General features: G+C 38.6%; 1 long non-coding RNA gene across 1 annotated transcript; it reads right to left on the bottom strand.

Annotated features, from left to right (window-relative positions):
• Nucleotides 1–11,365: 11,365 nt before the first annotated feature.
• On the bottom strand, nt 11,366–12,692 carry LOC122713341. The gene is made up of 2 exons (XR_006346481.1): nt 11,507–12,692; nt 11,366–11,406 (listed from the first exon to the last, which is right to left on the bottom strand). It is a non-coding gene; the product is annotated as an uncharacterized LOC122713341 (long non-coding RNA).
• Between the last annotated feature and the right edge of the window lie 945 nt (nt 12,693–13,637).

Below are 13,637 nucleotides of genomic sequence, written 5' to 3'. Positions count from 1 at the left end.
AACGCATCATAAAAGTTCAAGTTTCTTCTTTCGGGCCGATATCTTAAATTGTAACAACAAGTTCGTTTCGCGATGAAAATAGATGGTCAATCGCAACGTTTTCGAGAACGTTTTCGGTGAAAAAAAAAGAGAAAAAATTGAGGAAAAAATGGAGGGAAAAGAAAAAGAAGAGGAAGAAGAAGAAGAAGAAGAAAAGAAAACGTGGTGGTGAGGCGTGACGCGTTATCTGGACGCTCCCCAGAGTTATTAAGCGTCGAGGCATGGGATAAGTAGGGCAACTAAGCGGCGATGCTTTGTGATGTAGATAACTCGCGGCTAATGCATTCGCACGCACGCCTCTACGCATGTATGCACGCCACGATTCTTCTCCGTGTGCGTGCGTTGTGTATGTGTGTGTGTGCATGCGCAATGGAATGCGCGGGTAAACAAAGAGCACGCGCGTCTACAGCGCGTTACACGTCCGCCGCTCCCTCTCACCGAGAAAAATTAATGTTAAAAATTGTGTCGAATAGCAGGCGAATCTCGCGATTACTTACCCAGGATAAATTGCGAACACTGTGTCGACTGTCGGTCGAGGTTAGATTAGGTTAAGTTAGGTTAGGTTGGGGAACGAGAAAAACGAGAAAAAGGAGAGGTATATCGTTTCACGTCAGTCGCGAGTACAAACATAAAATCCGTTGGATTGGAACGAGGTATAGTTAGATCTCTCGCTATGGGACACAAAGGAAATCTACATTGAATCGGGCATAGCGTCGGTGGAAAGCTGTTAGTTAAAGGCTGGGGATTAGTCGTTAAACTCAAGCGCGGCACAGTTGTGTTACAGTGTGTAAGTTCGCGATAATAATACCATAATTCCTCTCTCAGGAATAATGGAATACGTACAGTACCAGTGACCTAGTGGCGTAATGGCGGCGAGCAAAACGACATCTTTGATAGCGCAGCTGCGTTATTTCATGCATGTTATTAACCACGCTATCTCTATCCTCGTCCAACGCTTCGGATTCCTTCCAATCTTCTCTTTCCTCTCCCTCCCTCCTCCCCTCGCATAATTTATTCCTCTCCATCGTGAAATATCGTTTATTGCATTATATTCGAGAATCGCTTCCGAGAATCGAAGAATCGAAAATTTTTGCATAGTTTCCCGTCATTGTCGCTTCCTTAAATGCTGATGTTAAACGCGAGAGGGGGGGTTTCGTCTCGATTCCGAGAAACACAGTTTCGTGTTCATCCGCCTTATATTTCCACGCGTTGTAATCCTTATTTTTCCTGCTCGAATTATTATCGAAAAATCTCATCTTTTTTTAAACTTAAAAAGACAATAGGCAATCGAAAACAATATCCATCGAATCGATGCAAAATTTCAAAGCTGAATTTGATTCGAATTATCGAAAAATCTCATCTCTTTTGAACCTAAAAAAGCGATAGCCAATTGAAAACGATCGAAACAATATCTATCGAATGTGCACGTGGATTTCAAAGCTATTAAAATTATCGAGAAATCGCATCTTTTTTAAACTTAAAAAAACAGTAGGCAATCCAAGACAATCGAATTGAAGCAAAAATTCCAAAGCTACGAGAATCGAATTTTTCTAAAAAGACAACAGACAATCGAAACAATATCCATCTGAATATGAATCTCAAAGCCATTAAAATCGAATTTGACTCGAATGAACGATCGGAAAATCTCGTCATTTTTAAAAAAAAAAAAGATAGACAATAGAAACAACATCCATTGATGCGGAATTGCAGGTGATTCGAAGCTTTATTAAAAAACTGAATTGAATGCTTTGAAGGATTTTTTTTTCAATTTCGATGTTGAAAAGAAACGGGGTGTAACGAGGCCTGTTATCGATGAAAATGCGACATCCGGAAAACGTTGGACACGTTTCGAAACGATCGATTCGAATGCAAATGGGCGACGGAGGCGCATAATGGGATCCGCGCCCCTTGTATGCCGATCCGTCGTCCATCGTGCCCCGAAATACACGATACGAAAGTGGGCTTCCAATTTTCTTATGCTAATTCCACGCCGGCCTCCATTCGGATGGAATTCCTTTTCAGAGTTCGAGATGCGTTTCATTCGCTTCACGTGCACGCGTAACGAGGACGCGCAGGCAAGGATCATATTTCTTTTGAAAATCGAGTCACGGATTCCGCGGCTTGCAAAATACTCATCGATGCATCCGAGATATACGCGCAATACCGACCATATGATTCGAATAAAAAAACGATAGTGACGAATCACTATCTTGCCCTAAAAAAAATGCGTCTGAAAAAAAAAAGAATCGCGTCTCATCTCGTTTATATCCTTCTCTATTATTGCGGCGAGATGTTTTAAAAAAAGAAAAACTAATAATCATAAAAAGAAATACGGATCAAGATGTTTAAAAAAAAAAAAAGAATTTCGATTATACGACTGTACAGTTCGAGGAAAGTAATTGTTGAAAATTGTTACTTTTCAAAACAATCGAGATTCCAATCGACATATTTAAAAGTAAAATTTCATTCTTGCCCAAAATAATATTGAGAAAAGTAATGAATATTCTATGGATTCTCGAGTTAATGTAAATCAAGATAAATATGAATAATTGAAAACTAATTCCTTTTACCATTTATAGACGTGTAATTTACCAAATCGAAAAGTGAAAGTGCGAGAGACCGTGTCGCCGAAATGAAAACGAATGAGTCTCGAAAGAATTGATGGACGGGATCGAAAAAAGGATTTCGAAAAAAAGAAAAAAAAAGAAAGAAAGAAAATAAATGAGGCGAAAGGAAGAAAGACAGACAGAAAAGAAAAAGAAAAAAAAAGTAACGAAAGAAAGGAAGACGGTATCGCGACATAAGCGACACAGGCCACTTTGAATCAAAAACCGATATCGAGTCGTTCAAACGTTCGGTAAACAAATGGCATTTTGCCAGATTCGAAGCAATACACCGATTGGCAGTGCACCAATTTATCACGTGACCGGTTAACGAGCCAATAGATTTCGTAGAACGTCACTGACGTATTTAACCCGGACGAATAGCGGTCGTCGATGAATTTCAAAATACTAATTCGTTACAAGTTCTCGTTATATATATATAAATATATATATATATATATATATTTTTCCGCGAAAGATAGCTCGACTAATTGGCTAAAAGGATTATCGATCCTTCGAAAAAAACAGAAATAACGAATACGCCAGATGCGTTATTATATTTTTCTATATATTTAAAAATTTCTACGATAAATTTTATCTACGTTAATTAAAATTTATATGGAAACCTCCATACAAATTTCCTCCAAACAAAAAGAAATCATCGTCGTTGAAAAGGAAGCGAGGAACCGAAACTCCTCTCTCTTTCTCTCTCTCTCTCTCTCTCTCTCTTTCTCTGTCCTTCTCACTCTGTTCCTGCCCGTGAAACAAAGAAAGGCAAAGTTTACGTTAGATAAGGAATTGCGTGCCGGTCGAGCAAACAGAGATTTCGAACCGCTTTGTTTGGAATCGCTGACAAAGATCCAGATTATGCGGAGCCAGCGGTGGACTCGCGATAAGGGAATAGTTCGAAGGCCGTGGTTAGATATATCGACTGGCAAACGGAAACAAAGAAACGGACGAAATGCACGTTTTTTTTTTTTTTTTTTTTTTCCTCTTCCCGATTTATCGCGTGTCGGACACGGTGTCAATTGCTCGAAACGCCGTTAAAGGAGAAACGGACAAAGGATCACGAGTGAATGGAAAGGGACTTTGTACCTCTTTTCCAAGTCATTTCTAAAATAATTACAGCCTATTATCCTCCATTGTACATCTCACGCTTTGAAACATTCGAAACTTGTTAAAAAAAAAAAAAAAAAATTAGAGTCGATAGATTTAAATTCCACGCATGGATTCGAGAAATACAAAAAAAAAAAAAAATTGATATAATTATCGATATAACTAATAATTAACAATAATTAATAATTAATAATAATTAATCGATATAGGAATATTTTCCATAAGCTTTTTCGAATTATCATTATATTTTTCTTCCTCCTATATATATTTCTCCTATATATATATATATTTTTTAAATTATTCCATAATATATGTAATATCAAATAAACTACTCATTATCATCTATAAGACCGTGAAATACGAAAATTTTGTTTCTCTTGTATTTTTCAATTCAAAGTGGTTTCAAGGTCGTTGATATAGATCGTTGAACCTCCACATTATCTACGATATTGAAACGAAAATTATACAGTTTCTCGTTTACGAATTCCAAGTTTTTAGAAAAAATTGTAAAGAGACACCCTGTATATATATATATATATACGAACGAATCTTGTTGAAAATTAAGAAGCCAGTGTATTTTTTCTAATGCAGAATTGTTTAAATAAATAGCCGTAACATTATGATGCTCGTAGATGGTAATAAATGGAAGCTGAAAAATGCGTGCCGCTTTATTCACGGAACCAGGCAAGGTCACACGAACCCTTCTGGACCTGCGGCTGGCCAAGGAATGCAAGATAAAATACAAAACCGCCGAATATATTCACCCGGTGTGAACCACTTCCTCGTTCTAGTGTTTCGTGCGGCAACTCTCGTTTTGTGACACCTTTCAACCCTTTGTTTCTTCTCTTCTCTTCAAAGACGAGGTATGAACGACGTTCCGTTTCGTTTCGCGTCAACAGATGGGGAAATCCCCATCGATTTTTTTTTTTTCTTTTTGTGCGAGAGACGAGCGAGAGGCCGACGACGCCTCTTACGTGTTGATTGACGCGCGAAGGAATTTCGAGTCTCTCTGTGGCGTAATTTGGAATTCGTAATCGTTCGATTGTCAAGATTCGCTTTCTCCTTTTAGTCTCTGTTTGAACAAGTCAAGGTGGTCTTAGGTATCATAAATATTTTTTTCTGGAAATTGTGACTGGAATTTGGGATTGCTCGAAGGTAGATAAGCGTAATCTTCCAAGTTTAAACACGAAGTTTGTTTGTTAGATTCGTAAGAATTATCTCTTTAACTTTCTCTTTAATGGTCGATCGAAATTTGCAAATTTTATCGTTTCTTTAAAAAATTTATTACTGAAAAAAAAGATTCAATGTATTCCAGAAACATGATTTCTCGATCGATTTCCAACATGATGCAAATTTGTTTATTAGATTCGTAAGAATTATCTCATTTCTTGAAAAAATTTATTATTTTACTAAAAAAAAAATTCAATTCCAGAAAAGACATGACATTTCTCGATCGACTTCCAACACGATGCGAATACATTTGTTTATTAAATTCGTAAAAATTAAACATTCAATGGATCAAAATTTCAAAATTTGATCATTTCTTTAAAAAATTTACTATTCCTAAAAAAAAATTCAATTTTAGAAAAGATATGATTTCTCGATCGACTTCTAACACGATGCGAATCTATTTATTAGATTCGTAAGAATCATTTCTATTTTTCCTTTCAATCGATTAAAATTTCCAAATTTTCGTGTTTTTAAAAAATTTACTATTCCTAAAAAAAAAAATTCAATTTTAGAAAAGATATGATTTTTCAATCGACTTTCAACACGATGCGAATACATTTGTTCATTAAATTCATAAAAATTATCTCTACTTTCTCTTTAACATTAAATGGATCAAAATTTGATCGTGTCTTTAAAAAATTTACCACTCCTAAAAAAAAAAAAAAAGAATTCAATTCCAAGAAAAATTAATCTTCCAGAAACATGATTTCTCGATCGATTTCCGAACGCGATAACGAATTCTTCTTGCCGAAGGCAAGAACTTCTTCGAGAGATAAAAATGAAATAAATCGGACGCGACAAGAAGATCGAAGGTGGAGGGGGAGAAAGAATCCACCCTTCGAGGAATGAACTCGAAAAGAATGATTCGTTTATCGAAAGGTGTTTGAACGAGCGTGAACCAAGTTGGCAATTTCTCCCGCGATAAATACACGCACGTGACATTCTGCGCACCAACTTCTGTCAAGCTTAACCCAGAATCGGCCGATTATATACGCAGCAAGTATTACGGGGCAAGTTCGTTGTCCTCTCTTTCGTGTTGCTGCCCTCTCCGCTCACTTCGTTATATTATCCCACGCCGCTTTGTTTTCACTTTATCTTGGGGGATGCACCGACAGAGAGTTAGCGATGGCCACGATCCCTACTCGACGCTCGGAAATTTTTTTTCGAAAAAAATTTTTCAAATTCGAAAAATATTCCATCTCAAAAATTTCAAAATTTTAAATTCCATTCTCCCTCGTTCGAAGAAGAAAAAGGGAGAGGAAGCGGAGTCGATTCGAGTCGATTCGTTTGTTTTCTCGCGATTGAATCGGTTCTCTTTCGAGTTGAGGAGGGAAGGGATCGTAAATTTATATATCGAATCGAGATTTGAAAATTTTAATAGTTTGTCGGTAGCGTAATATGTGTGTAGAATGAGGAGGAGGATTGTTGGTTGGTGCCATCGCTAGAGAAAAGTAAGCGCACAACCACCTTGTGTCACTCATCCGTCTTCTCTTTCTGCCCGGGTTCTGGCACCGTTCTCCTTCTCCCTCTCCTTCTTCTTGTTGCTCCTCTTGCTCCTGTTGCCCTCTCGCCTCCCTTTCGAGCTTCTCCTTTTTGCCCGCCATCTTTTTTGCTCCCCTTTTCCCTCACGGCCGCTGCGGGAGTCGTGCTTAATTCGAGCCACTCCCGCTGTTTATTTGCACGTTTTAACTGGAAAGTCCTCCACGCTGCGCACAATGCTGCGAACGACCCTCGAACGGTGTGTGTATATACACACGTTCTCTTATCCGACCATCTCTCTCTCTCTCTCTCGTTCTCCCGTCTCCGCACCCGACATTCGACTCGCCTCGAGACTGCGCTTCGATCGCAACGTGTGATCGTCACAGATCGAGCCGAAATTATCTTTAATTAATATTCTTAGACGGAGATAAATTAACTTTTCGATAAAGTTCCCTCCTTCCCACCTTCTCTTCCGTTCCGTTCGGCAAAAATTTAAATTTAGTGAAATTGAAGTTACGAATAAAATTTACTTGTTATAAGTTGCTTCGATAATTTTATCACGTTCGATACGATATAATGAATAATTGGAGATAATTGTGATAGGCCGAGGTTACACGAAAAGCGTGTATCTGTTATAATAGAGCTACGAGTAAATATTGTTCGAGCATTAGATAATCATTTAAAAGTAATTTTATTTCGAAATTTTTAACTCGGTTACTTTTTCAATTCTCGTTTCTTGTTCTAATGTTCCAAGTGATCCTTGAAATTATTTTCTACTCGAATAATAATAATAATAATAATAATAATAATAATAATAATAATAAAAGCGGAAACAATTTTCAAACATCGACGACCGAGAGAGAGAGAGAGAGAGAGAGAGAGGTAAGAATTTTTCGAAGGAAACGCAAGAGACTTATCGCCTTAAGGCGGAACGATAAATGGCCACTTTTCGAACGATAACGCGGAATACCGTCGCGCTCGTTCGACACGGAAGCCATCACTTTCCTAGAAAGTCTCCGACCGATAGCGCGCCAAGTTTCTTGAACCGTGTATATAGCTTCGTTTCGTACGGCGCATCCGTACTACGCCGATCGAGAGATTACGCGAGAAGAGACCACCCATGAAACCGTAAAAAAAAAGAAAAAAAAAAAAAAAAAGATTTCCGTCCCTTCATCTTTATCTCCTTCCCGCAAGCGATTTTAAAAACGCTCGTGTGTCAAATAACATAATCGCGCGGAAACGCGATTGCGCACGTGCACGCCCCAGTAATTTTCAACAATTAATAATAAAACGATCTCCAACCCGTGCGAATATTATAAATTCTTCTTCGAAAATTTTCTTTTCGATTCTCTTCGTAATTTAAACAGAAAGAAAGAGAGAGAGAGGTGGAAAATTCATAATCGTAACCTCGATCTCTCGAAGCGGAATACGATGGAATACGATACGAGAAGGAGAAGGAGGAGGAGAAGGAGAGAGGAAAACAGTGTTGGTCGGAGCACGTGTGCACGCGGTGGCACGTCTGTCAGTTCGGAATTACCCGATGTATTTTCCACGCTGGCTGTCGCGTTTCGGTTTATTCGGGCATTGTGCGCGTTTGACCTAGCCATCGCGCGCCACGTGCTCCGCCTCCTCCGCCCTCCCCCCTCCCTCCTCCACCTCCCCTCCCTCTCCCCCAACCCGTCCTCCTCGCGCTCCCACGATTCTCTTATCTTTTCCCCGAGATTAGCTCGCTGCGCAGTTTGCACGTCGATGCACCGTGCGCGCAACAACAGGAGAACAAAGGATACGCGACGTGGAAAACGTGGCCGTGCCTCTTCTTTTTCTTCTTTTTTCTCTTTTTTTTTTTATCTTTTCCTTTTCTCTCTCTCTCTCTCTTGCACACACATACACATACATTCACATTCGTCCCTCGAAGAAGTCTTCTCGAGATTGGGAGGGATTGTCGCGCGCGATGTTATTCCTTCGTTTCCGCTCTTCGTTCGGAATCGGGCAAAATTAATTATTATTACGCGTAGAAATGAGATATTACGGTAACGATCGCGGTATTGAAACCAAGCGATACGGATGAATGGATGCGAGAAATAAAAAAAAGAATTAACGTCGAGATAATCGATAACGTATAGGAATATTTTCCAAATATTTTCCTTCTACGAATTAACGATTACATGTTTTCTTTCTCCATCTTATTTTTGAATTCCGAGTTATTTCGTAATATATCCAGTTAAACCATTAATAAACTACGCACATTGTCATCTGTGAAATACGAAAATTTTGTTTCTCAAGCTTGTTCGAATTACCATCCTTCTCTCTGTATTTTTGAATTTTCGAAGTGATTTCAAGGTTAGGTCTCGCTGAATCTCCACGTTATTTGCAACGTTGTGAAACGAACGAAGAGAAACTAAACTCTGGAGACTCGATATATATATATATTACATTAGTATCAGTCGTTACTTTATTTTTATTTTTATTTTTTCCACTCTAATGCACCTCGAATTGTCTAAATAAATTACATTAGAATACTATCTCGAAGAATCTCGATCGAGAATAAAGTTGTATTCTTCGTTTCCGCTCTATTGGAATCGGACAAAATTAATTATTATTGCGCGTAGAAATGAGATATTACGGTAATGATCGCGGTATTGAAACCAAGCGATACGGATGAACGGATACGAGAAATGGAAAAAGAATTAAGATAATCGATAGCACGTAGGAATATTTTCTAAGCTTGTACGATTACATTTTTCTTTCGCTATCTTATTTTTGAATTTCGAGTTATTTCACAATATATATATATATATATATATATATATATATATATATATACATTAGTTAAATCAATAATAGTCTACGTATTATCATCCACGATGAAATACGAAAATTTTGTCGAGGTGATTTCAAGGTCAATAGCTCGCACATTATCTACAACGTTGTGAACGAAACGAAAATTATCCAATTCACGAATCTAAAGTTCCTAAAAAAAAAATGGTAAACGAACGAGGAGAAACTAAACTCGATTACGATTAGAACCAATTTCGTTGAAAAATAAGAAAGAACGTATCGTCGGTATATTTTTTCCTGTCTAATGCAGCTCGAATTGTCTATAAATAAATTACAGGATATTCTCATTCTCCTCCCTCTCGCTTCACCACAGACAAAATTATTTTTCCGCGTAAAAATAAATGTTCATACGTTACGGTAATCGTCGGTGTTAACCAAGATTTGGATTCTTTCACTTCAAAGTGTTCGAATCTCGGTGGAACTGATCTCTGTTGAACGAGGATGAAAGAGATCGTGGCGCAAAGTCGAGACACTGTTTCTTCTCGCTTCTCTCGGTCGGAAAGGCGCATAGGAATAGGCGTATAGGCGGGAAAGCAGCGAGTACACGAAGGTAGAACGTGACCTGGCTACGTATACAAGTTCCCTTTCTCGACTTTGCCCGATCCCCTATGCCCGGCTATTCGTCTTTTCTCCGTGTTTGACGGACGTCTGATGTTCAAGGCCGGTGAAAACGTGCCGCCTACCGATCCGGAATCGAACCTCGGCCGATTCTAGTAGACCGTTTCTCTGAATGGCAGATACGCGATCAAGGTTGGCCGATGGCTCCTGCCTGTCTCTCTCGCCAACCATCCAGATATCTAACGGGCTTTCAGAGGCGTGACGTGGTTCCAGGTTCAACGACCTATATTATTATCGATGTCGATAATCCCGAATCAAATCGTTATTAGATCGATCGAATGTCATATTTCTTTTCTGAAAATTCTCAAAATTTCTTTTTGATTCTCATACGAGTTTCATAAAATTTCCAAAATTTTTCCAAAGTTGATTTTGAAGAGATTTGAGATTTCGAAACGAATGTAAAGATTACCAAGTTACAAACGATTGAAATTTACGTTGGAAGAGAGAAGCAAGGCGTATCGTTGTCTCCGTTTACTTAACGTGAACTTATAAATTACTTTATAATTTAATAAATAAACTTTAATTCAGATTTTTTTATTTTGTGTTTATTTTAGAATTAATGAACGTTTAAAAGAAATCTTACGAATATACGTCAATATCCTCTGTATTATTACATATAAATGTATATAATAGAATCTCAATTTTGAATCCCAAACAAAAAATCTCATCCTTCTTCAAACAAAACTCTTGCAAAATATCGAGTCTATCTTCCCCCACTTTTCTCTCCACTTGGTAAAAAGCAGATTCACCGGTTTTGCTTACGTAACTCCTGTGCTATTTCGCAACGAATTTAACGGTTTTCAACAGAGAGATGTAATTGTTTTATTTTGCCCACAATTTATCCATTCACCTTCGAGAATCTCCTCGAAACGATCAGGGATAAAAGAAGAAGAGAGATGAAATTTAATTCGACATCTCGCTTTCCCGTCCAACAATTTCTCGATTAAAAATTTCACGGAACAGCGGAACTTTCCGATTCGAGGAAACGAGCCGATCGACGCGTTGCGGGAATCACGTAACAGATCCGCGTAGAGGTTGAACCGGAAAGTGGCGGGCATTGTTGTCGCGCACACGTGTTAGTTAAGAAGAATCCAGAATCCGGATCTCAACACGGTCGTTGAGGAGCCTCCTTCGGACTCCTTTCTTCCGTTCTTCTAATCAAATCGAAACAAGCTTCTAAATGGTTTTCTTCAGTTTCTTGAAAGAAACTTTTCCGCAAAATTGTGATTAAGAAACGGAATATCGAATCACGAAAACGCGCGATAATTTATCTCGCACGTTTGCAGTAAATGCACGCGCAAAAAAAAGAAGAAAAAAGAATCGATGTTTATTTTATCCACGACTTATGTAAATAATAGGTTATATGAACATAAGAGATGACACTTGGATTAGAGATACACTAAATTGTAACCAGCTTTCCAGCTTCTTTTCTTTGTTTTTTCTTTCCTTCCGTTGTAAACGATCCTTTATTTTCCACCTGATCCTATTTCGTAACATAATAATAGTAACAATAATAAATATTTGATTCGGGAAATTAATTAACGATTGCGAGCTACTTTTCTTATCTTAACAACATTACTTACGTCGATTATCGTTGCGAAACGATAATTCGCGACGAGTTTCGCAAGCCGATGTAAAAATTACTTCTCTTTCTTTCGTCACGTGTGACGAGAACGCGAGGAAGACGCTTCGCTTCGAGGCCCTCTGCCCAATCCACGTTATATACCTTCATCGAAAATGGCGGACAGTATGTGCGCGTGCGCGTGTGCGTGCGTCCGTTACAGGATCGTAAAGTTCGCAAGGATATCGCGGGTGCCGCTTTATTTTTGTCGTCGCCGCTGCCGCCGCCGCCGCCGAAAACGGGCGTTTCGTTTTCGTGGAAGGAGAACCGGTCGTTTCGAAATCTGTTTGCGGTGCAAAAGCCGGATAAAGAAAACTGGTCCAGCGGACGTAGAGAGGAACACACGGTGGTGTTTTGGCTCCGCTCCAAACCTCCGCGAGATCGTACCCGTCGTCGCGAGTAAACTTTACCGCGTGCTTTCCTACTTTCCAACTTCGTTTACCAACTCTGGATCTGAATTGAAATATATATATATATATACATTTCGATCGAACGATTCGAAGTTACGTCGATAAGGGAGGGATCGTGGAAGATTTAAAATTTGAAAATTGGTTAACTCGATTATCGACTCGGTGTTTGTTATTATTATTATTATTATTATTGTTACTGTTATTTAAGTGTTTTTTTTCTTCGCCTGGAACAAATAAGGTGAAAGCTGCTTTCTGTGAACGAGTTGGGCACGTGGGCGGTGTCAATGAAACACAATCGGTCGCACAACTCGACGCGAGACGATATAGGTTAGAATTGGAAATTATTATTCATGTAATTATTATTCGTGTTACGGACTCGTGGACTTGAATAAGGGAAAGGAGAGGGGAGAACGAGTGATATAACGTATTCGTTTGAAAAAACGCTCGAAACCATATATGTATAATTGTAGAAAAGAGAGAGAAAAAAACAATTATCTCGAGAATGGTATCCGGTATAATTAATAGCGGTCTCTCTTTGGAATCGTTGAAAAAAGGAGAAGAAGATGGAGAAAAAAGATGTCCGTTTCGACCGCAAAACTCGATTATTAAAAGAATAACGGCGACGTGTTTTCGATAGAGAAAAAGATTGCACGATTGTCGCGATTGTGCAATCTTTCTTCAATATTTCTATCTCCATACGGCTTTCGATATTATTCCAGATAGACAAGAATAGCTCATTTTTTAATTGGAAAAAAAGAAAGAATTTCAATTTTATTCAATTGAATTCGAATCCGATCGGCGATTGATTTACGATCGGCGAATTACGATCGAAATAATTACGCGCGAAAGATGGAAAAGTGATTCGTGGCGAGATCAACAAGATCGAAAGGAAACGTTTCGGCTCGTTCGGGTCAGGAATTTCGATCGTTAAGTTTAATTGCACACCATTGTGAATAAATTTTCACGCGTAAAATCCAGCGATAACGACAAAGGTTGCGCAATCGGCAATTTATTCGTTCCTCGTCTCTTTTTTCTTTTCTCTCTTTCTCCAACAACAACAACAACGCTTCAACGTCGTTGTGCAACCGACGTCGAAATCGTCGAGCGGCGAAAATTTTTTCGGGACGCAAAAATTTCGCTACGAAAAAAAAAAAAAAAATAAAAAAAAAAAGAAACGTTTTATTACGCGCGATTTAAAAAAAAGAAAAACTCGTTCTCGGCGATTGGATTTCGTTTACACATATTTTCGACTTTTCCTTGTTTCTCTCTCGAGATCGAGACTCGTTTTTTTTTTTTTTTATACATCACGAAATCTCGCGCGATATCGTTTTAATCGGGGAACGCGTTATAAAATTCATCGCGTAACGGAGCGCGAACGAGGAACGTTAGCGAAAAGCATAATAAACTTCTAAAGCAAGATTCTTGGAATCGGCGTATTTTCTACGCGCAAGTGTTTTCAGGGGAAAAAGCTGCCATTTCGAAAGTCGTTGGCGCTATTGTAGAACGTGACCATTCCCAACCACGCGTCGTAAGTGCACAAACAAAAGATAAAGACGCTTTGTACCGGATTGGACAAGAATAAATTTAAACGGATCAATCGGATTTTATTATCTTTTTACTTCTCAACTTTGACTTCCTCTTCCTTCTCCTCCTTCTATTCTCTCGTATTACGACTCGAATTGA

Source organism: Apis laboriosa, unplaced genomic scaffold (assembly GCF_014066325.1).
Source record: "Apis laboriosa isolate Shangri-la unplaced genomic scaffold, ASM1406632v1 scaffold23_cov150, whole genome shotgun sequence".
In the NCBI taxonomy this organism is placed as follows: domain Eukaryota; kingdom Metazoa; phylum Arthropoda; class Insecta; order Hymenoptera; family Apidae; genus Apis; species Apis laboriosa.
Note: the sequence above shows the minus strand (reverse complement) of the source record. Positions and strands in the feature narration are given on the sequence as shown.